This window comes from Scyliorhinus canicula, chromosome 7, assembly GCF_902713615.1.
Source record: "Scyliorhinus canicula chromosome 7, sScyCan1.1, whole genome shotgun sequence".
Taxonomy (NCBI): domain Eukaryota; kingdom Metazoa; phylum Chordata; class Chondrichthyes; order Carcharhiniformes; family Scyliorhinidae; genus Scyliorhinus; species Scyliorhinus canicula.
In genome coordinates this window covers 119,595,527-119,620,678 of record NC_052152.1, presented here as the reverse complement: position 1 = coordinate 119,620,678, position 25,152 = coordinate 119,595,527, and the positions used below count along the sequence as shown (strand labels likewise).

The 25,152-nt window shown below is 47.9% G+C and overlaps 1 long non-coding RNA gene across 1 annotated transcript; it reads right to left on the bottom strand.

Moving 5' to 3' along the window:
• Positions 1-25,106, bottom strand: LOC119969320. The gene is made up of 3 exons (XR_005461330.1): positions 24,470-25,106; positions 22,925-24,098; positions 1-1,094 (listed from the first exon to the last, which is right to left on the bottom strand). It is a non-coding gene; the product is annotated as an uncharacterized LOC119969320 (long non-coding RNA).
• Between the last annotated feature and the right edge of the window lie 46 nt (positions 25,107-25,152).

Below are 25,152 nucleotides of genomic sequence, written 5' to 3'. Positions count from 1 at the left end.
GACGTGCAGACTCCGCACAGTGACCCAAGCCGGAATCGAACCTGGGACCCTGGAGCTGTGAAGCGATTGTGCTATCCACAATGCTACCGTGCTACTATGCTGAAAGATATAAAAACATTTAAGATAGGAAGTAGGGAGAGGGAGGAAATTGGTACGCTGGTGAAACTTGGAGAGCATGAAACCTGAGACTTGGCAAATTTTAAACAAAACTTGGGAAGAGTCAGCAGATGCCATATTAAAGATATCTAAAAACCAATTAGAATAGGGAATAGTAATAGTAGAATAGTAACAAAGGTGAACAGCTGATGCAATTTCTATATTTAAAAAGATAGATAGAACAACCTGGAGGGACTATATTTACGAATGAACTTAATATTAATAAGAAAGGTAATGGAATCCTCATTCAAAGATGCAATAGAAAAATATCCAGAAACTGGCAATATAATAGTCAGCAGAGTTTTTGAAAGGGAAGATGATGTTTGACTAACCTTATTGAATTCTCTGAAGCAGGACCAGAAAAGGGTGATGTAGTAAATGTAATATATTTAGATTTCTAAACGGCCTTTGATAAAGAACCGCATGACTCCTGGCTAAAGTCAGAGCATGTGGAACCAGAGAATAGGCATTAGCGAAACGTGAAAAGTTCTAAGCAGTTGGATAATTAGCTTATTAATACTACCTGTAAGTATAGATAACAAGGAAATAATTCTATCTCCTTACATGACAAATTAAGTTTTACAATTGCCTCATCAAGAGCTGTAACTTTGCAGCATTTCCTTAATTCTAACATGTGCTGTATTGGTAATTCTTTAATGTGAAGCATTGTCCAAGCCATGTCTAAACTGAAATCAATTTTTATGGAAAAATAATTGTGGAACATTTTTGTACTTTTACAAAGAGCATTAAGACTCCACTCATTACTTCTCATCTGCATAAATATATAAACAAATAGGAAACAGATCTACTAAATTACCCAGTGTTCAGTGTGTGCTGGCTGTTGGACAGCCTACCCTGTCGTACTGGCTCAGTTTAGAAATAGCCACTTTTAGTAGTGTCTCATGCCTTCATTGTGTTCATGCAGCTAGGATATCAGCCTATGAAAGAAAGAAAAACAAAACACCTTTCACATTCTCAGGCAGGTCCCAAAGTGCTTCACAACCATTTAAGTACTTTTCTGGGAGGTGTAATCACTGTTGCTATGTCAGCAACGGCAACCAACCTGTGGAAGGCAAATGAGACAAATCTCCAGGTAATCTGTTTGAGTTAATAGATATTGGTCAGGACAGCAAGGAGGACATGCCAACTGTTCTTTGGATAGTATCATGTGATCTTTTACTCCACTTGAGAGGGCAGACAGGACCTGGGTTTAACATCTCCTTTGAAAGATTGCACTTCAGACTGTGCAGCACCCCCTCAAGCACTTCACTGCAGTATCAGCCTGGATCACGGTCTGAAGACTCTGGAGAGGTGGTCAATTGGATTCACCCTGGAAATTGTTGTGGTACAGGAATGTTTATTTTTTTGGTCACTTGTTTTATATGAGTGAGAACTCTCTTGCTCCCCACCAACACCATCCTGTTGCACAGAATGATCCAGGTTTGGCTGAAAAATAATGTTGAGTGCATCAGAGTCCCTCCTGCAATTTGTGGCAAAGAGATACACCATAAGTTCTGACTCACCACCAAGTGCACAATCATTTTCCTTTAGCTTCTCAGAAACTAACTGAATAAACTTCCCAGCATTAATCTCATCATATTGCTGGATTTAATTCTGTTAAAGTGAATTAATTTTGCCACATTTAAAGCTTGAAATTCATGCTGGAAGGACCCAGCCTTGTCACTCAACCTTAATGGAGTTGTGGGTGGGTCTCACTACTGCAGACTGTAAATTTCTGTTTAAATTTATTTTCTTTAATTGTTTCTTACTTTTTCTTTCAGCCTCTATTTTTTTCTCTTACTTAATCAAATCTTTCTTTCCCTCTCTTCCTCTTTCTGTTTTTTTAAATTTTAGAGTATCCAATTATTTCTTTTTCCAATGAAGGGGCAATTAAGCATGGCCAATTCACCTACCCTGCACATCTTTGGGCTTTGGGTTGGGGGGGGGGGGGGGGGGGGGGGCACGCAAACACTGGGAGAAAGTGCAAACTCCACACGGACAGTGACCCAGAGCTGGAATCGATCCTGAGACCTCGGCGACGTGAGGCAGCAGGGCTAACCCACTGCGCCACCGTGCTGCCCTCACTTTCTGTTTTAAATTTGACTCCAATTCACCCCATTTCCTTCTATGCCATTATCTGTTTCTTTCTTTATCTTTAAGTTTAATTACTTAAAAAGATACGCCGACATTCAGGGAGGTCTCAGGTGGCCCGTTATCATCCCTGCACCACGATTAACATCCTGGGGTTTACACTGACCAAAAACTGAACTGAACTAGCCATATAAATACTGTGGCTACCAGAGCAGGTCAGAGGCTGGGAATCCTGTGGCAATTAACTCACCTCCTGTCCACCATCTACAAGGCACGAATCAGGATGCGCGACACTATCCAGGATAAAGCAGCCTGCTTGATTTGCATCCCATCCACAAACATTTACTCCCTCCACCACTGATGCACAGTGGCAACAACGTGTGCCATCTACAAGATGCATTGCAGGGACTCACCAAAGCTCCTTAGACAGCACCTTTCAAACCTACCTCTACGACCATTTAGAAGGATAAGGGCAGCAAACACATGGGAACCCCACCACCTGGAACTTCCCCTCCACGCTACTTATCATCCTGACTTGTAAATATATCGCCATTCCTTCACTATCACTGGGCAACAATCCTTTTTAACTCCCTTTTTAACAGCACTTTGGGTGTATCTACACCTCAGGAACTGCAGCGGTTCAAGAAGGCAACTCACCACCATTTTCTCAAGGGCAAATATGGTTGGGCAACAAATGTCCAGCCAGCAACGCCCACATCCGAAGAAATTATTTTTTAAAAATCAGCTCATACAACTTGCAATGAAAAATACAATCTGAAGAGTGAAATAAAAAACCTAATTCAGGATATGAGCGATGTGATGGCCCACTCCAGCAAGTTCTTGGCCAGGAACAACACATTGGACAAGTAAACCCAATTTTATTGCTGAATGATTTATCACTTCTCTATGTTTAGGAAAATATTTCTATCGGTGTTTTCCGTTTTATACACTTGTGGTTAGACATTCTAACATTGTTTTATAATCCAGAAAGTTCCTAAATCCAGAAATGACTTGGGGCCTAAGTATTCCAGACTAGAGAGGTTACAGTGTCTGTAGTTAACAGAGGATTGCTTGCCTGTTGAAGTGATTTGTTCAGCTTTCCGCGATTAAGGACTGGTTATTGCTGTCCAACATGTATTGTATTTCAGTCTCTAACTGAGCCAGTTTCCGTGGCTTTAGTTGAGACGGATGTGACTTTATTGGGTTAGAGTTTCTTATGTCTATATCATGATTAATTAATAGAGTGCCCCCTGGTGTTCCCCTATAACTCTGTTCATACTCTTTCGGTATTTTTATTATACTGGTCTCTTCCTGTCTCTTGTGTAATGCAGTCAGACTTTTCTGATTGTCTAATGAATACTTCTCCAATTTTCGAGGATCTCCTTCAACTAAACTGCAAGTAGCATTGTCAATGCTGAGGGAAATATTTGGTTCATTTTTAAACAATAAAAACTCTTCACCCCCTCCAGCTTTACATTCTCTCTTTTCCTTTTCTTCTTTTTAGTTTTCCTCTCTCTCTCTCTCTTTCCTTTTAGGTTTTCCTCTCTTTTGCTTTTTCCTCTCTAATTCTAATATCCTCATTTCCATCTCCATTTGTTTTGCTTAATCCCTATTTCTTTTTCTTGTTCTTTCTGCCTCAGCTCCCTTTCGTTTTGCTGCATCTCAATTTCTATTCTTTTTAATTCCCTTTCATGCTCTAACTGCAACCAAACTCTCTCCAGCTCACCATCCCCATCAGAAAATGCACCTGATGCTACATTACTTTGTGGACTCACCTGTGTTCCCAGCATCTCTTACAAATTTAAATGTTGAGCAATCGCTTCCGTTATTACCACCTTCTTCGCTCTAGCTGGGTCTTCTATTTTTAATTCACCTACCAATTTGAAGAGCTTGTCTTTTCAAAGCTCTTTTAATAAACCAGAGACAAGTCTTCCACCAGAATAAAATGTTTAGCAGCACCTAGAGCCATCCTATTGTATCATTAAAAACCTGGGGCGGGATTCTCCGACCCCCCGCCGGGTCGGAGAATCGCCAGGGGCCGGCGTGAATCCCGCCCCCGCCGTCTCCCGAAGTTTCCGGAACCAGAGATTCGTCAGGGGCGGGAAGCGCGCCGCGCCGGTCGGCACCCCCCCCCCCCCCCCACCTCCCCCCCCCCCCCCCCTCCCCCCCCCCCCCAGCCAGCGATTCTCCGGCCCTCAATGGGCCGAAGTCCCGCCGCTGTCATGCCTCTCCCGCCGGCGTGGATCAAACCATCTACCTTACCTGCGGGACCAGGCGGCGCGGGCGGGCTCCGGGTCCTGGGGGGGTGCGGGGCGATCTGGCCCCGGGGGTTGCCCCCACGGTGGCCTGGCCCACAATCGGGGCCCACCGATCAGCGGGCGGGCCTGTGCCGTGGGGGCATTCTTTTCCTTCCGCCTTCGCCATGGTCTTCACCATGGCGAAGGCGGAAGTGACCCCCTCCCCTGCGCATGCGTGGGGATGACGTCAGCAGCTGCTGACGCTCCGGCGCATGTGCTGACTTCCGCCGGCCGGCGAAGTCCCTTTGGCCTTAGCTGGTGTGGCGCCAAAGGCCGTTCCCGCCGACCGGCGGGGCACCAACCACTCAGGCGCGGGCCTAGCCCCTCAATGTTAGGGCTTGGCTCCCAAAAGGTGCAGAGACTTCCGCACCTTTGGGGCGGCCTGACGCCGGAGTGGTTCACGCCACTCCATCCCACCGTGACCCCCCCCGCCCCACTGGGTAGGGGGAAATCCCTCCCAGGTGTCTCTTTTTGAGGTATACTGTAATCCAAACTTCGCTATCTTCCGTTCCAAAGGTCCCGAGCCCCCAAATTATGTTACAACACCCTGGGATGGTGCCCGGTCAATTCCAGCCTCACATGCCCCAGAGCCACAACACAAGTGAATTAACCAATAAGTTTCATGAAAATATCAGATGCCGTTGGCCCTTCGCTGCCCAATAATCACAGTCACCAGGTTTGCAAACATGAACACGATTGCTGTTTATTCATACCAAGAACAATCATGAAATATGCTGTAAATCCAATTGGTTAACACAATCTATTCTCTACCCACACACATAAGACAGACAAACACAGAGGGGGAGAGGAAAGAGGTGAAAAATAAGAAGGATGAAAGTCAAAAGATAAGTGTTTGCTTCAGATGGTGATGATTTAGCACACTTTCTTCACAGCCAGCTTGCTGATTAAAGCCTCTGATTTACAGAAGGTAATGGACTTCTTTGCAGAGTCATTCCTTCAGGAAAGAGCTTTGAAAAGAAAATGCATTACTCACAGGCAGCAGGATTTCTGGAGAGACACCTCAGTTGTCATGAAACTGGTCCTTCAGCTCGAGGTTCACATTCAGACCTCTATCTTTCTATAGAGAGTTGGATGGTTTTTTAAAAAAAAAATACATTTAAAGTACCCAATTCTTTTTTTTCCAATTTAGTGTGGCCAATCCACCTACCCTGCACATTCTTTGGGTTGTGGGTGTGAGACCCACGCAGACACAGGGACAATGCCCAAACTCCAAATGGATAGCAACCCAGGGCTGGGATCGAAACCAGGCCCTCGGTGCCGCAAAGCAGCAGTGCCAACCTCTGCGCCACCGTGCCGTCCCTAGAGTTGGACGGTTCTGCCATTGCCTTTCAGGAAAGAGAGTTGGTCGGTTCTGGATTCTGCCTATACATAGATCCATCCAGGCTCTCTGCCAGGTCAGCAATATATCTATTGTAGAGAAAAAACAGTGAAGAGAGGATAGCAGGTCCTTTCCTGGGGCTGCCAAGACCAAACCTGAAACCAAACTCAACACTTGGAGTTCTGAAAAACATTCAGTGAGATCAGATCCAATCACCACCTGTTACCGGGCCGAGCACCGCCTTTTGGTCCAATTCATTGGCCATCAGCCAATCAATCAAACTGAGTCCTCACTGATGCTGGCCAGTCTGCAATTACCAGTTTAAACCAGTACAGCTATCCGGATTCTTCTGTTTGAATTAAAGGTACAGACTGCTTGCCTTAAAGTGGACTAGAATTTACAGTGTAGAAGGAGGCCATTCATCCCATCAAGTCTGCACCGGCAGACTTGAATCTGGGTCTCTGGAGCTGTGAGGCAGCAGTGCTAATCACTGTGCCACCAAGCCGCCCTTCATCCATAGATCGGTCAGAAATCCGCAGATCAAAAGTGTAACAGCAAAACAAAAGTAAGGGGGAATAAGGGAATTAACAGGGAATAAACAGGAAGGACCTTTACACAATCTATGCCATGTGATAACCATGTTTCTGTAATAACTATCAGATCAGACTTATTCATTTCTATTTGTGCTATCAGTTCATCTGTTTTGTTTTGAATCCTAGGTGCATTCAGATACAGAGCCTTAGGTTTTGGCCTTCGACTATTTTTGTAGCATCTAGTCTTTGCAAACATCAGAGAGTTCAATAAGTCAGCACCTGAGTATCAAAGATAGAGACACCTCATAGAGATTGTCACCTCAAGTGACAATTGATTGAAATATGAAGTTCAGAGGAGTAGAAACCCACAGTTTTTACTGAGTTACCAAATACTTCCCCAAATAGGCTGGGTGTGCGCATCCATAATTTAAAGATAGTGGAGAGCTAACTGACCAGTTGCTGACCAAATATGTAACTGATAGCATTATGGAGAGTGGGTAGAAGGTGATACAGATACAGAATAGATTACATATGGAAATGAAGATGGAGAAAAAATAAGATTCAGACATGGAAAACAAGATATGAAAAAGAGAGGAAGGTGTGAAATGGAAACCTTGTAACTGATGCAACATGCAACACCCCTCTCCGACTCCTCACTCATTGCCTACTTGGCCACTGGTTGTCAAACTGGGGTCTGCAGAACTCCCCAAAGCAGAGCCAGCCCACTGATGGGCAATGTGGCAACCACCTAGGACTCCATAGCCAAAACAAAGGACGTGAGAGGTGATATGCTTTGCTTGCTGCCAGGACTTGCTCCCTCCGTGCTCCTGCTCTCCCCATTCTCCTGCTCTCCCCGTGCTCCTGACCTCTCTGTGCTCCTGCTCTCTCCGTGCTCCTCTCTCTGTGCTCCTACTCTCCCCGTGCTCCTGCTCTCTCAGTGCTCCTGCTCCCTCCGTGCTCCTGCTCTCCCCGTGTTCCTGCTCTCCCCGTGCTCCTGCTCTCCCCGTGCTCCTGCTCTCCCCGTGCTCCTGCTCTCCCCGTGCTCCTGCTCTCTCCGGTCTCCTGCTCTCCCAGTGCCCCTGTTCTCCCCGTGCTCCTGCTCTCCCCGTGCTCCTGCTCTCCCCGTGCTCCTGCTCCCTCCGTGCTCCTGCTCTCCCCGTGCTCCTGCTCCCTCCATGCTGCTGCTCTCTCCGTGTTCCTGCTCTCTCCGTGTTCCTGCTCTCTCCGTGCTCCTGCTCTCCCCGTGCTCCTGCTCTCCCCGTGCTCCTGCTCTCTCAGTGCCCCTGCTCTCCCCATTCTCCTGCTCTCCCCGTGCTCCTGCTCTCCCCGTGCTCCTGTTCTCCCCCTGCTCCTGTTCTCCCCGTGCTCCTGCTCCCCCCGTGCTCCTGCTCTCTCAGTGCTCCTGCTCTCTCAGTGCCCCTGCTCTCCCCTTGTTCATGCTCTCCCCGTGTTCATGCTCTCTCCGTGTTCATGCTCTCTCCGTGTTCATGCTCTCCCCGTGCTCATGCTCTCCCCGTGTTCATGCTCTCTCCGTGTTCATGCTCTCCCCGTGCTCATGCTCTCTCCGTGCTCCTGCCCTCCCCGTGCTCCTGTTCTCCCCGTGCTCCTTTTCTCTCAGTTCCCCTGCTCTCCCCATGCTCCTGCTCTCCCCGTGCTCCTGCTCCCTCCGTGCTCCTGCTCTCCCCGTGCTCCTGCTCCCTCCGTGCTCCTGCTCCCTCCGTGCTCCTGCTCCCTCCGTGCTCCTGCTCTCCCCGTGCTCCTGCTCTCCCCGCGCTCCTGTTCTCCCCGTGCTCCTGCTCTCTCAGTGCCCCTGCTCTCCTCGTGCTCCTGTTCTCCCCGTGCTCCTGCTCCCTCCGTGCTCCTGCTCTCTCAGTGCCCCTGCTCTCCCCGTGCTCCTGCTCTCTCCGTGCTCCTACTCTCCCCGTGCTTCTGCTCCCTCTGTGCTCCTGCTCTCCCCGTGCTCCTGCTCTCCCCGTGCTCCTGCTCTCTCCGTGCTCCTGCTCTCTCTGTGCTCCTGCTCTCTCTGTGGTCCTGCTCTCCCCATGCTCCTGCTCTCCCCGTGCTCCTGCTCTCCCCGTGCTCATGCTCTCCCCGTGCTCCTGCTCTCTCCGTGCTCCTGCTCTCTCAGTGCCTCTGCTCTCTCAGTGCCCCTGCTCTCTCAGTGCCCCTGCTCTCCCCGTGCTCCTGCTCTCCCCGTGCTCCTGCTCTCTCAGTGCCTCTGCTCTCTCAGTGCCCCTGCTCTCTCAGTGCCCCTGCTCTCCCCGTGCTCCTGCTCTCCCCGTGCTCCTGCTCTCCCCGTGCTCATGCTCTCCCCGTGCCCCTGCTCTCCCCGTGCTCCTGCTCTCCCCGTGTTCATGCTCTCTCCGTGTTCATGCTCTCTCCATGCTCCTGCTCTCCCCGTGTTCATGCTCTCTCCGTGCTCCTCATTGGATGGCAAATATTCAGCCTGGAGCCCAGTTACCAGTAGCGTACCGCAGGGATCAGTTCTGGGTCCTCTGCTGTTTGTGATTTTCATTAATGACTTGGATGAGGGAGTTGGAGGGTGGGTCAGTAAATTTGCAGATGATGCGAAGATTGGTGGAGTTGTGGATAGTGAGGAGGGCTGTTATCGGCTTCAAAGAGACATAGATAGGATGCAGAGCTGGGCTGAGAAGTGGCAGATGGAGTTTAACCCTGACAAGTGTGAGGTTGTCCATTTTGGAAGGACAAATATGAATGCGGAATACAGGGTTAACGGTAGGGTTCTTGGCAATGTAGAGGAACAGAGAGATCTTGGGGTCTATGATCATAGATCTTTGAAATTTGCCACTCAAGTGGATAGAGCTGTGAAGAAGGCCTATGGTGTGCTAGCGTTCATTAGCAGAGGGATTGAATTTAAGAGCCATGAGGTGATGATGCAGCTGTACAAAACCTTGGTCAGGCCACATTTGGAGTACTGTGTGCAGTTCTGGTCACCTCATTTTAGGAAGGATGTGGAAGCTTTGGAAAAGGTGCAAAGGAGATTTACCAGGATGTTGCCTGGAATGGAGAGTAGGTCTTACGAGGAAAGGTTGAGGGTGCTAGGCCTTTTCTCATTAGGTCGGAGAAGGATGAGGGGTGACTTAATAGAGGTTTATAAGATGATCAGGGGAATAGATAGAGTAGACAGTCAGAGACTTTTTCCCCGGGTGGAACAAACCATTACAAGGGGACATAAATTTAAGGTAAATGGTGGAAGATATAGGGGGGATGTCAGAGGTAGGTTCTTTACCCAGAGAGTAGTGGGGGCATGGAATGCACTGCCTGTGGAAGTAGTTGAGTCGGAAACGTTAGGGACCTTCAAGCACCTATTGGATAGGTACATGGATTAGGGTAGAATAATGGAGTGTAGATTAATTGCTTCTTCAGGGCAGCACAGTAGCATTGTGGGTAGCACAATTGTTTCACAGCTCCAGGGTCCCAAGTTCGATTTCGGCTTGGGTCACTGTCTGTGTGGAGTCTGCACATCCTCCCCGTGTGTGCGTGGGTTTCCTCCGGGTGCTCCGGTTTCCTCCCACAGTCCAAAGATGTGCAGGTTGGGTGGATTGGTCATGATAAATTGCCCTTAGTGTCCAAAATTCTATGATTAACCTAGGACAAAAGTTCGGCACAACATCGTGGGCCAAAGGGCCTGTTCTGTGCTGTATTTCTCTATCTCTATCTCTCTGTGTTCACGCTTTCTCCATGTTCCCGCTCTGTCCAACTCACACTCTCTCCGTGTTCATGCTCTCCCCGTGCTCATGCTCTCCTCGTGCTCATGCTCTCTCCGTGTTCATGCTCTCTCCGTGTTCATGCTCTCTCCATATTCATACTCTCTCCGTGTTCATGCTCTCTCCCTGTTCATGTTCCCTCCATGTTCATGCTCTCTCCGTGTTCATGCTCTCTCCGTGTTCATGCTCTCTCCGTGTTCATGCTCTCCCAGTGCTCCTGTTCTCCCCGTGCTCCTGCTCTCCCCGTGCTCCTGCTCTCTCTGTGGTCCTGCTCTCCCCATGCTCCTGCTCTCCCCGTGCTCCTGCTCTCTACGTGCTCATGCTCTCCCCGTGCTCCTGCTCTCTCCGTGCTCCTGCTCTCTCAGTGCCCCTGCTCTCTCAGTGCCCCTGCTCTCTCAGTGCCCCTGCTCTCCCCGTGCTCCTGCTCTCCCCGTGCTCCTGCTCTCCCCGTGCTCATGCTCTCCCCGTGCTCCTGCTCTCCCCGTGCTCCTGCTCTCCCCGTGTTCATGCTCTCTCCGTGTTCATGCTCTCTCCATGCTCCTGCTCTCCCCGTGTTCATGCTCTCTCCGTGCTCCTCATTGGATGGCAAATATTCAGCCTGGAGCCCAGTTACCAGTAGCGTACCGCAGGGATCAGTTCTGGGTCCTCTGCTGTTTGTGATTTTCATTAATGACTTGGATGAGGGAGTTGAAGGGTGGGTCAGTAAATTTTCAGATGATGCGAAGATTGGTGGAGTTGTGGATAGTGAGGAGGGCTGTTATCGGCTTCAAAGAGACATAGATAGGATGCAGAGCTGGGCTGAGAAGTGGCAGATGGAGTTTAACCCTGACAAGTGTGAGGTTGTCCATTTTGGAAGGACAAATATGAATGCGGAATACAGGGTTAACGGTAGGGTTCTTGGCAATGTAGAGGAACAGAGAGATCTTGGGGTCTATGATCATAGATCTTTGAAATTTGCCACTCAAGTGGATAGAGCTGTGAAGAAGGCCTATGGTGTGCTAGCGTTCATTAGCAGAGGGATTGAATTTAAGAGCCATGAGGTGATGATGCAGCTGTACAAAACCTTGGTCAGGCCACATTTGGAGTACTGTGTGCAGTTCTGGTCACCTCATTTTAGGAAGGATGTGGAAGCTTTGGAAAAGGTGCAAAGGAGATTTACCAGGATGTTGCCTGGAATGGAGAGTAGGTCTTACGAGGAAAGGTTGAGGGTGCTAGGCCTTTTCTCATTAGGTCGGAGAAGGATGAGGGGTGACTTAATAGAGGTTTATAAGATGATCAGGGGAATAGATAGAGTAGACAGTCAGAGACTTTTTCCCCGGGTGGAACAAACCATTACAAGGGGACATAAATTTAAGGTAAATGGTGGAAGATATAGGGGGGATGTCAGAGGTAGGTTCTTTACCCAGAGAGTAGTGGGGGCATGGAATGCACTGCCTGTGGAAGTAGTTGAGTCGGAAACGTTAGGGACCTTCAAGCACCTATTGGATAGGTACATGGATTAGGGTAGAATAATGGAGTGTAGATTAATTGCTTCTTCAGGGCAGCACAGTAGCATTGTGGGTAGCACAATTGTTTCACAGCTCCAGGGTCCCAAGTTCGATTTCGACTTGGGTCACTGTCTGTGTGGAGTCTGCACATCCTCCCCGTGTGTGCGTGGGTTTCCTCCGGGTGCTCCGGTTTCCTCCCACAGTCCAAAGATGTGCAGGTTGGGTGGATTGGTCATGATAAATTGCCCTTAGTGTCCAAAATTCTATGATTAACCTAGGACAAAAGTTCGGCACAACATCGTGGGCCAAAGGGCCTGTTCTGTGCTGTATTTCTCTATCTCTATCTCTCTGTGTTCACGCTTTCTCCATGTTCCCGCTCTGTCCAACTCACACTCTCTCCGTGTTCATGCTCTCTCCGTGTTCATGCTCTCCCCGTGCTCATGCTCTCTCTGTGTTCATGCTCTCTCCATGTTCATGCTCTCTCCGTGTTCATGCTCTCTCCGTGTTCATGCTCTCTCCATGTTCATGCTCTCTCCGTGTTCATGCTCTCTCCGTGTTCATGCTCTCTCTGTGTTCATGCTCTCTCTGTGTTCATGCTCTCTCTGTGCTCATGCTCTCTCTGTGTTCATGCTCTCTCCGTGTTCATGCTCTCTCCGTGTTCATGCTCTCTCCGTGTTCATGCTCTCTCTGTGTTTATGCTCTCTCTGTGTTCATGCTCTCTCTGTGTTCATGCTCTCTCCGTGTTCATGCTCTCTGTGTTCATGCTCTCTCTGTGTTCATCCTCTCTCCGTGTTCATGCTCTCTCTGTGTTCATGCTCTCCCCGTGCTCATGCTCTCTCTGTGTTCATGCTCTCTCTGTGTTCATGCTCTCTCCGTGTTCATGCTCTCTCCGTGTTCATGCTCTCTCTGTGTTCATCCTCTCTCCGTGTTCATGCTCTCTCCGTGTTCATGCTCTCTCCGTGTTCATGCTCTCTCTGTGTTCATGCTCTCTCTGTGTTCATCCTCTCTCCGTGTTTATGCTCTCTCTGTGTTCATGCTCTCTCCGTGTTCATGCTCTCTCCGTGTTCATGCTCTCTCTGTGTTCATGCTCTCTCCGTGTTCATGCTCTCTCCGTGTTCATGCTCTCTCTGTGTTCATCCTCTCTCCGTGTTCATGCTCTCTCCGTGTTCATGCTCTCTCCGTGTTCATGCTCTCTCTGTGTTCATCCTCTCTCCGTGTTCATGCTCTCTCTGTGTTCATGCTCTCTCCGTGTTCATGCTCTCTCCGTGTTCCTGCTCTCTCCGTGTTCATGCTCTCTCCGTGTTCCTGCTCTCTCCGTGTTCATGCTCTCTCCGTGTTCATGCTCTCTCCGTGTTCATGCTCTCTCCGTGTTCCTGCTCTCTCCGTGTTCATGCTCTCTCCGTGTTCATGCTCTCTCTGTGTTCATCCTCTCTCCGTGTTTATGCTCTCTCCGTGTTCATGCTCTCTCCGTGTTCCTGCTCTCTCTGTGTTCATGCTTTCTCCGTGTTCATGCTCTCTCTGTGTTTATGCTCTCTCTGTGTTTATGCTCTCTCCTTGTTCATGCTCTCTCCATGTACACGTTCTCTCCATGTTCACGATCTCCCCGTTCTCATGCTCTCCCCGTGCTCATGCTCTCTCCGTGTTCATGCTCTCTTCGTGTTCATGCTCCTTCCGTGTTCATGCTCTCTCCGTGTTCATGCTCTCTTCGTGTACACGCTCTCTCCGTGTTCATGCTCTCTCCGTGTACACGCTCTCTCCGTGTTCATGCTCTCTCCATGTTCACGCTCTCCCCGTGCTCATGCTCTCTCCGTGTTCATGCTCTCTTCGTGTTCATGCTCTCTTCGTGTTCATGCTCCTTCCGTGTTCATGCTCTCTTCGTGTTCATGCTCTCTTCGTGTTCATGCTCCTTCCGTTTTCATGTTCTCTCCGTTTTCATGCTCTCTCCATGTTCATGCTCTCTCCGTGTTCATGCTCTCTCCGTGTTCATGCTCTCTTCGTGTTCATGCTCTCTTCGTGTTCATGCTCCTTCCGTGTTCATGCTCTCTTCGTGTTCATGCTCTCTCCGTGTTCATGCTCTCTCCGTGTTCATGCTCTCTCCATGCTCCTCATCTGTCTGTGTTCACGCTTTCTCCATGTTCCTGTTCTCTCCAACTCACACTCTCTCCGTGTTTATGCTCTTTCTGTGATCATGCTCCCTCCGTGTTCATGTTTTCTCCGTGTTCATGCTCTCTTGATGCTCATGCTCTCTCCATGATCTTGCTCTCTCTGTGCCTATGCTCTCTCTGTGCTCATGCTCTCCCCATGCTCCTGCTTACCCCGTGTTCATGCTCTCCGTGCTAATGCTCTCCCCGTGCTTCTGCTCCTCCCAACCTCGTGCTCTCCCCATGCTACTGCTCTCTCCATGCTCCTGCTCTCCCCATGTTCCTGCTCTCCCTGTGAACCTGCTTTCCCTGAGCTCCTGCTCTCCCCGTGCTACTCCTTTTCTGTGATCCAGCTAATATCCTGGAATCATAGAATCCCTACGGAGCAAAAGGAGGCCATTTGGCCAATCGAATCTGCACCAACCTTCCTAAAGAGCACCCTGATCTAGGCCCAGTTCCCCATCCTATCCCTGTACTCCCATCAGGGGAAAATGTAGCACATCCAATCCACCTAACATGCCCATCTTTGGACTATGGCAGGAAACCGCAGCATCCGGAGGAAACCCATGCAGACACGTCAAGAATGTGCAAACTCAACACAAAGTCACCTGAGGTCAGTGCCTGGTGCTGTGAGCCACAATGCTAACCACTGTATCATTGTGCTCTCTTTGGTCTCCTGCTCTCTCCTGGTTCCTGCTCTTTCCAGGCTCTTGCGGTACCCCACTAGTCACTGCCTGCCAATCAATCGGAAAAAGACCCATTCATTGCAAAGTTTTGCTTCCTGTCTGCTAACCAGCTTTCTATCCATCTCAAGACACTCACCCACAATCCCATGCACTTTAACCTTATATAGTAATCTGCTATGTGAGACCTTGTCAAAAGCCTTCTGAAAGTCTAAATAAACCACATCCACCGGTTCACCCTGGTCAATTCTACTGGTTATGTCTTCAAAGAATTCCAATAGATTTGTCAAGCATGATTTTCATTTCGTAAATCCATACTGACTTTATCTGATAACACCACTGCTTTCCAAATGCTGTGCTATGAAATTGTTGATAATGGACTCTAGCATGTTCCCTACATTAGGCTCACTGGTCTACAATCCGCTGTTTTCTCTCTTCCTCTCTTTTCGAATAGCGGAGTTACATTCACTACCGTCCAATCTGTAAGAACGATTCCAGAGTCCAAAGAATTTTGGAAAATGACCACCAATGGATCTACTGTTTCTCAGACCTCTTCTTTAAGTACTCTGAGATGAAGATTATCAAGCCCTGGAGATTTATCCACTTTCAATCCCATTAATTTTCCCCAAATCATTTCTGTACTAATACTAATTTTTTTCAACCCCTCCCTGAAACTTGTGTTTCTCAAAACTTCAGGTACATTATTCATGTCTTCCTTTGTGACCAAGTACTTTGTGACTAAGTCCCGAACGAAGCTGTTCTTCCTTGGGCAAACATGCTAATACTAATTAAGCAAAGAAGGCATTGCTGATTTGAACATATGCGCAGGATGGAAGATGGTTACATCCCCATGAATACACTTTCCGGTGAAGCTGTGAATTCTGGGTGATAAATTTAAGTTCTCAACAATGAATATCTCAGCTTTCATCAGGGTATGGGATAAAGGGATATGGATCAATGATAGACTGGATCCAGATCGAGGGGCTGAATGGACAAAACCAAGTTCCAATGTTCTGTATACTCATTGACTTTGTCCTCACTAATCTACCTGTTGCAGATAAAACAGTACTAGCAGGAGTGGCCACTGCACAGATCCTGTCCAGATAGATTCCTGTTTTCACTTTGAGGACACTGTACATTGTCTTGTGTGGCACTCACACCATGTTAAACAGGATAGATTGGGAACCAACAGGTTGTCGCCATGAGCAGCAGCAGAATTGTATTCAACCACAATCAATAATCTCATTGCTCAGCATAACTCTCACTCTAACATTGCTGGGGAATCAACCCTGGTGCAATGAGTATGTGGGAGAGCATGCCAGGAGCAGCACCAGATGTTACTGCATGGTGACACTACAAAACAAGACTACCTGCATGTTAAACAGTGGAAGCAACTTGATAGGAGTACAGAGTTGAGCGATCCCAGACCCAGAAGATCAGGCCTGCCTAATTTAGTCATGAATGGTAGTGCACCCCCCATGGCGAGTGTACGGACCAACAATACCAACTCCCAATACTTCCAGCTGCACAGGGGCACCAGACAAGGATGCCCACTGTCCCCACTGCTGTTCGCACTAGCAATCGAACCGCTAGCAATTGCGCTCCGGGCAGCAAAAAATTGGAGGGGGATCCGAAGGGGAGGCAGAGAGCACAGAGTCTCACTCTATGCAGACGATCTGCTCCTCTACATCTCGGACCCACAAAGCAGCATGGACAGAATCATCGCGCTCCTGAAAGAGTTTGGAGCCTTCTCGGGCTACAAACTCAACATGAGCAAAAGCGAGATCTTCCCAGTACACCAGCAAGGGGGGGGGGGGGGGGGGGGGGGGGGCAGCACTAAAGGGGCTGCCGTTCAAACAAGCCCGACATAAATTCCGCTACCTGGGATCCAAATAGCCCATGACTGGAAAGGGATCCACAAATGGAACCTCACCAGCCTGGCGGAGGAAGTAAAAAAGGACCTGCAAAGATGGAACACACTCCCACTCTCCCTCGCAGGAAGAGTCCAGACGATCAAAATGAACGTATTGCCCAGGTTCCTCTTCCTGTTTAGATCCATTCCGATCTACATCCCCAAGGCCTTCTTCATAGCGCTGGACAAACTTATCATGGCGTTCGTATGGGGGGGTAAAAATGCTAGGATCCCAAAGAAGGTCCTACAGAAAACAAAATCCAGGGGGGGGCTAGCCCTCCCGAATCTACAATTCTACCACTGGGCGGCAACAGCCGAGCGAGTAAGGGGATGGATCCAGGAGCCAGAAGCCGAGTGGGTGCGTGCGGAGGAGGCTTCCTGCATGGGGACCTCCCTCCGGGCCCTCGCCACGGCAGCACTCCCATCCCCACCCAAAAAACACTCCAGCAGCCCAGTGGTGACAGCCACCCTCCAATCCTGGAACCAACTGCGGCAGCAATTTGGCCTGAACAAAATGTCGGACAAGGCTCCCATCTGCAACAACCATAGGTTCAAACCAGCACTGACTGACGCCACCTTCAAAAGGTGGAGACAGGACGGGGGGACACTGACAGTCAGGGACCTATACACGGACGACAGGATCGCAACACTGGACGAACTGACAGAGAAATTTCAGCTAGCTGGGGGGAACGAGCTACGGTACCTGCAGCTCAAAAACTTCCTACGAAAGGAGACAAGGACGTACCCACAACCGCCACGACAGACACTACTGGAAGACCTACTGGACGCAAGTATCCTAGAGAAAGGGAACTGTAGTGACATGTATGGCCGACTGGTAGATAGGGACGACACCGTACTGGACGCAACAAGAAGGAAATGGGAGGACGACCTGGGGATGGAGATAGGGTGGGGACTCTGGAGCGAAGCACTGCATAGGGTCAACTCCACCTCCACGTGCGCAAGGCTCAGCCTGACGCAACTAAAAGTGGTACATAGAGCCCACTTAACGAGAAACCGTATGAGTAGGTTCTTCCCGGAGGTGGAGGACAGATGTGAGCGGTGCCAAAGAGGCCCGGCCAACCACGCCCACATGTTCTGGTCTTGCCCCAGACTTGTGGAGTACTGGGCAGCCTTCTTCGAGGCTATGTCCAAAGTGGTGGGGGTGAGGGTGGAGCCATGCCCGATAGTGGCGGTCTTCGGGGTTTCAGACCAGCCAGATCTATTCCTGGGGAGGAGGGCGGACGCCCTTGCCTTTGCCTCCCTGATCGCCCGCCGTAGAATCCTGTTTGGCTGGCGGTCAGCAGCACCGCCCAGAGCTGCAGACTGGCTGTCCGACCTCTCGGATTCTCTCCAAATGGAGAAAATCAAATTCGCCATCCGAGGGTCGGACGACGGCTTCCACAGAACGTGGGAGCCATTCATGCAATTGTTCCGGGACCTGTTTGTGGCCAACGTACAAGAGGAAGAATAGTCGGGGGAAGGTAGCCGGCGGGGAGGGGGGGGGGCTACGGGCTCGTTACGGGGGTTTGATGGCTAGCTAAGGCCCAAAACCAAACTAAATAAATGCCAATAAACATGTTGGGGAATGTAAAATATGTATGCCGGCAAAGAGGGGGAGGCCACAGTTATTACTACGAAGATGCTAACCTGTAAATATATATGTTAATTTTTGCCTGTTTTTTTTTCTCTCTCTAACAATTTGTAATTTGTTCAATATAAAACATGAAAACTGAATAAAAAACATTTATTTAAAAAAATGAATGGTAGTGCGCAATTAAACAACAATGGGAGGAGGAGACTCCATGAACATCCCTTTCCTCAATGACAGCAAAACCCAGGATTTGAGTCCAAAAGATAGAGTGAAGCATTTATAACTATATTCAGCCAGAATGATGATTAATTGTAGCCTCTTTCTGAGGTTCCCAGCATCACATATGTCATCTTCGGTCAATTTCACCGAATCACAGAAAATACAATGCACAAGAGGCCCTTCGAGTCTGCACCAACACATGAAAAACATCTGACCTACCTACCTAATCCCATTTGCTAGCGCTTGGCCCATAGCCTTGAATGTTATGGGGTGCAAAGTGCTCATCCAGGTACTTTTTAAACAATATGAGGCAACCTGCCTCTGATTCATCCTTTACAATGATAATAAGAAGCGGTTGAATAAGTGGATACAGAAAATGCTATGGGCCCTGGCAACATGACAGATGTAGTACTGAAATGTGTGCTCTGCAACTAGCTGCATGACTACTCTCGAAGTTCTACAACACTGGTATCTACCAGCAATGTGGAAAATTGCCTGGGGATGTCCTGCACACAAAAAGCAGGATAAATCCAACCTAGTCAATGGACTTGGGCTGATAAACGATGAGTAACATTTGCTCCACGCAAGTGGCAGGCAATGGCCATCTCCAACAATAGGGGATCTAACCATCACCCCTTGACATTCAATGGTGTTACCATTGCTGAATCCTCACTATCAACATCCTGGGAGTTACCTTGCCCTGAAACTGAACTGGACCAGCCATATTAATACTGTGGCTACAAGAGTAGGTCAAAAGCTAAGAATCCTGCGGTGAGTAAATCAACTCCTGACTCCCCAAAACCTGTCCACCATCTACAAGGCACAAGTCAGGAATCTGATGGAATACTTTTGACTTGCCTGAATGAGTGCAACTCCAACAACACTTACGAGGCTCAACACCATCCAGGACAAAGCATGCCGCTTGATTGGCACCCCTTCCACAAACGTTCAATCCCTCCCCCATGGACACACAGCAGCAGCCATATGTACCACTTACAAGGTGCACTGCAGGGACTCACCAAGGTTCCTTCGGCAGCAGCTTTCAAACCCACAACCTCTACCATCTAGAAGGACAAGATCAGAAAGTACATGGGAACACCATCACTTGGAAGCTTCCTCCAAGCCACTCATCAGCCTGACTTGGAAATACATTGTTGTTCCTTCACTGTTGCGAGGTCAAAATCATGGAATTTCATCCCTAACAGCACCACATGGACTGCAGTGGCTCAAGAGCTGTCTCACCACCATCTTCCCAAGGGCAATTAGAGATGGGCAATAAATGCTGGTCGAGCCAGCGATGCCCACATCCCATGAAATAATTTTTTTTTAAGTGCCATTTACTGTTCATGCCCCATTCCCCTGACATGATTTACCAATCAAAACCCATGCGGAACACTGGGATGGTGAGGGGGTGGGATGACGTGCTCCTACCGGGGCCCTGTTGATCTGTAGTCCTGCTTGAAGTCTATTAATCTATGGCTGAAGGTCAATGTTAACTTGTCTGTTCTCTCCGCTGACCTGCATGACCTGATACATTTTTCATTTCATTTATTGCCATTTCTTTCGCCACTGGTCATACATTGAACTTGATTTAGCTTCAAGACTTTGTTCAGAAAGTAATACAATAATCACAAACAGCATTGGGGTGGATGAAGGAGTCACCTCATCTGTAATGTGGCTGCATGTATGAGAAGTCAGAGTTGTGTTGTACTGTTCCTCGACAGAGCAGAGACACCTTTGCCTTATCTGAAGGGAATTATTCAGAAGCATGTTATTGGCACGGTAGCACAGTGGATAGCACAGTTTCTTCACGGCTCCAGGGACCCAGATTTGATTCCTGGCTTGAGTCACTGTCTGTGCGGAGTCTGCACATTCTCCCCGTGTCTGCGTGGGTTTCCTCCGAGTGCTCCGTCCCACAGTCCAAAGATGTGCAGGTTAGGTGGATTGGCCATGCTAAGTTGTCCTTGGTGTCCAAAAAGGTTAGGTGGGGTTACTGGGTTACGGGAATAGGGTGGAGATGTGGGCTTGGGTAGGTGCTCTTTCCAAGGGCCGGTGCAGACTCGATGGGCCAAATGGCCTCTTTCTGCACTGTAAATTCTATGATTCCATGAAGTCTCCATGTGTGAAAAGGAATGTAACATGCAGTGAAATCATCTGAAGCGGTAGTAACAAGCCATCCTAAGTTGCAAATTACACATGGGAGCACGGGTCACAGAACCCACCTCATGTTATAAAGAACAAAGAACAAAGAAAAATTACAGCACAGGAACAGACCCTTCGGCCCTCCAAGCCTGCGGCGATCCAGATCCTCTATCTAAAACTGTCGCCTATTTTCTAAGGATATGAATCCCTCTGCTCCCTGCCCATTCATGTATCTGTCTAGATACATCTTAAATGACGCTATCGTGCCCGCTTCTACCACCTCTGCCGGCAAAGCATTCCAGGCACCCACCACCCTCTGGGTAAAGAACTTTCCACGCATATCTCTCTTAAACTTTTCCCCTCTCACCTTGAACTCGTGACCCCTAGTAACTGAGTCTCCCACTCTGGGAAAAAGCTTCTTGCTATCCACCCTGTCCATACCTCTCATGATTTTGTAGACCTCAATGAGGTCCCCCCTCAACCTCCGTCTTTCTAATGAAAATAATCCTAATCTACTCAACCTCTCTTCATAGCTAGCACCCTCCATACCAGGCAACAACCTCCTCTGCACCTTCTCAAAAGCATCCACATCCTTTTGGTAATGTGGCGACCAGAACTGTACGCAGTATTCCAAATGTGGCCGAACCAAAGTCTTATACAACTGTAACATGACCTGCCAACTCTTGTACTCAATACCCCTTCCGATGAAGGAAAGCATGCCATATGCCTTCTTGACCACTCTATCGACCTGCACAACCACCTTCAGGGTACAATGGACCTGAACACCCAGATCTCTCTGTACATCAATTTTCCCCAGGGCTTTTTCATTTACCATATAGTTTGCTCTTGAATTTGATCTTCCAAAATGCATCACCTCGCATTTGCCCGGATTGAACTCCATCTGCCATTTCTCCGCCCAACTCTCCAATCTATCTATATTCTGCTGTATTCTCTGACAGACCCCTTCACTATCTGCTACTCCACCAATCTTAGTGTCATCTGCAAACTTGCTAATCAGACCACCTATACCTTCCTCCAGATCATTTATGTATATCACAAGCAACAGTGGTCCCAGCACGGATCCCTGTGGAACGCCACTGGTCACAGTTCTCCATTTTGAGAAACTGTCTTCCACTACTACTCTCTGTCTCCTGTTGCCCAGCCAGTTCTTTATCCATCTAGCTAGTACACCCTGGACCCCATGAGACTTCACTTTCTCCATCAGCCTACCATGGGGAAGCTTATCAAATGCCTTACTGAAGTCCATGTATATGACATGTACAGCCCTTCCCTCATCAATCAACTTAGTCACTTCCTCAAAGAATTCTATTAAGTTGGTAAGACATGACCTTCCTTGCACAAAACCATGTTGCCTATCACTGATAAGCCCATTTTCTTCCAAATGGGAATAGATCCTATCCCTCAGTATCTTCTCCAGCAGCTTCCCTACCACTGATGTCAGGCTCACCGGTCTATAATTACCTGGATTATCCCTGCTACCCTTCTTAAACAAGAGTAAAACATTAGCAATTCTTTAGTCCTCCGGTACCTCACCTGTGTTCAAGGATGCTGCAAAGATATCTGTTAAGGCCCCAGCTATTTCCTCTCTCACTTCCCTCAGGAACATGGGATAGATCCCATCCGGACCTGGGGACTTGTCTACCTTAATGCCTTTTAGAATACCCAACACATCCTCCCTCCTTATGCCGACTTGACCTAAAGTAATCAAACATCTATCCCTAACCTCAACATCTCTAACCTCAACATCCGTCATGTCCCTTAACCTTCGGTGCTACCACCTTAAGGATTCAGACATGCCACCTATCGAGAGTCAGTTCTGGGACATTGACTCATCCTGTGCCAATCCCAAACATGTTGCAAACATGAATCACAGCTCCAATCGTAACCATCGTCCCAAACAGGAAAATTTCTCCAAAATAAATCGGCAAGAAATCCCCTTTACGTCGCAAAAACATGAAAGTGATACACTGTAATCTTTCCAGTGTGGAATACTTGGGACCAAGTCATTTCTGGATAGCAGGATATTCTGTATTATAGAATAACGTTAGAACGTCTAACCAGAACGTGTGTAAACCAGAAAACGCTGTACATATAAATATTTACCTGAAACATAAAACAGTAATCAAACATTATAAAAGCAGTAATAAAAATGGTTGTACTTATATCTTCCCTGCTTCCGCTCCCAAACCTGCACTAAAATGATGCCCTGCGTTATTTGGATCTGCCCAGAGAATTTCCCATTGATAGCTGGCCAAACAGACTTTAGAGTGTTTACCGGTATTTGTATAATTTTTTTAAGTCCTGATTACATCTGAACCTTAAAATGACAGCATAAAGTGGTTCACCCTGAGGGAATTTCCTTGTGTTCGATAAAACCAGGAATGAATTTGTCTTATAAATCATTCGAACAAGCGTCTGAATTTCTTAATGGGCTTAAGGAAAGGTGTTCACAGATTGTTGTAGGTCATCACAATATACTCAGTGCATCACCAACATGGTAGCACCTTCAGGAACATACAGTACATACGGTTACATATTTACATTTACTATGTGAACATTAGTTGTGTGTAGAATCTGGACCTACCTGTTTAGATGGACAATCCTTTAGTGCACCACAGCCGTCTTGTAAACCCCAAACCAGCATTTTGAAGTACATCATTCACTTTTACTTTCCCGTAAAAACAGTTCCAGCAGATTATTTTGGGGGCAAGTGTGCAACATTGATCAGTAATCACAAGCCATGCTTTGCACTCATGACAATTGCCAAATAAATACAATTTGCAATGACTCACAGAAGGATTCCTCACCCAATGAAAAAGTCAGTTTAACAAAAAAAAAGTATCTCAATGAGAGTTGTGCCAAATCCAGAATCTTGTGTATCGAGACTGAATATTCTTTCATTGTTCCTCCGCAATCTGTTAACTAAGTCAAATCCAGGGCAATATCCCTTTGCTTCTCAATATGTGCTTGTTGTCATGTGCAGGATAATGAGGTACGTTAGATTTAGTGAATGATCGAATTTTCTGGAGGAGATGTTTGAAGTTTAAGTGTCTGCCTCTGGTGACGACATCTCATGGCGGAATTGTCTTGCATGTTGCTGGTAAATCATTAGGCTGAGACTCTTGTCCAGTCGCTTTTCTTGGAGCCCTGAGTGCTTAGCGAAACAGCAAGTGTCCGGTTTGTTTCACAGTCCATCCAGTCTCTGGCAGCTGAGAGGACCTGAGCCGGGTTTCAGGAGCAGCCACAGCCTGGCACTAGGTCACTGGGGAACTCCGACACTCTCTTAACTACCAGGGTCGGGTGAGGGGCAGGTTTTCAGCAGGTGGTTCATTGACAAGCCTTGTGTTGGAATATGCCAAACTCTGGGTTTATTCTGGGCATTTCATACTTTACCTTCCATTAGATCAAGTAAATAAATAATCGAGTAAATCTTCCTAGTGCCAGGATGGCCAGTAACCAAAAGACACTAATATTGGGGCAAACAAACCGGGGGGAGCGGTGTTTGCTCAGTAAGTTGCCATGATGTGGAATGGACTGCTTGAAAAGGTGGTGGAAACAGATTTAACAGCAAAATGGAACTACACAACTGGATGGAACGGAAACATTCCAAGGGCTATGGGGAGAGGGCAGAAGAGTGCCATTGATTGGATAGCTTTCTCAAAGAGGCAGCACTGTCACGATGGGCTGAATGGTCTCCTTTTGTTCTTTATCATTCAATAATCTTCCTATGCAAGGTTCGGGTGGCTATTTAATTTGATCTGAAAAAAAATCAAAGATATTTCATCATTTTCTCTGGGGTGTATCAACCATTGAACTATAGCAGTATTGGGTGCCAGTGAGACTAACGTTTCCTGGAATAATCTATTGGATTTTAAAATACAAATTACCAGAGGTAGAGCAATAAGTAAGAAGCCCCTTGAGATCGACATGGTTTCTCTTGTTGTGGAGGCTGATGCACAGACTTATCAGGTGAACTTGACATCTGCAACAGCCAAGCAATACTTTTAATCTCCGAATTAGTCAGCCAATTAAAGATATACTCCAGGGAAGGTCATGGAAACAGCTAGGCGCCTCTTCCCCTTTCTTTTCGCGGTTCTCAAGTGCAAACATGATATTCAAACTTGCCTACCCAAAGGATTTTACTGGTGGACACAGCATGGAGTATCAGGACCAACATCACCACTAGATCATCCAGCTCTCAGATGGAAATCCCAGTTTTGCAGACTCAAGGTGAGGCGATGAATCATTGAATGTGTGCAGTTCCCCGAGTCCATCTCTGCAGTGTTGTTGAATGTTGTGCAGAAACCTCCTTTTTGACTCAGTACCCTGGGTGCCTCCAAATCGACTAAGCTACGAAGGGGTTCAATAGGGTTGACACAGAGGTGATATGTCTACTTATGGGAGCCCAAGAAGAAAGGCCGTAAAATATAAGACAGTCACTAGCAAATCCAAGAGGTAATTCAGTTGAAACTTCTTTAACCAGTGGGTGGTTAGAATGTGGAACTCGTTGAGGTGAATAGTATTGATGCATTGAAGGGGAATCTGGATACGTATTTGAGGAGGGAAATTTAAGGATATGTCGACAGGGTGAGATGATGCAAGGGTGGGAAGAGGTTCATGTGGAGGATAAACACTGACATAGACCTGTCGGGCTGCTCCAATGCTCTGAGCATTCGGTACAAAGACCAGGAGGTGTAAAGTTTGCTTCTTGCTGCCATTTTGCACTTTCTCTTCCCCTATCTCCCGCACCCTTGCCCACACAGTAGTATTCTATCGATCCGTTTTGCACCCCCCCACCCCACCCCCGCCCAT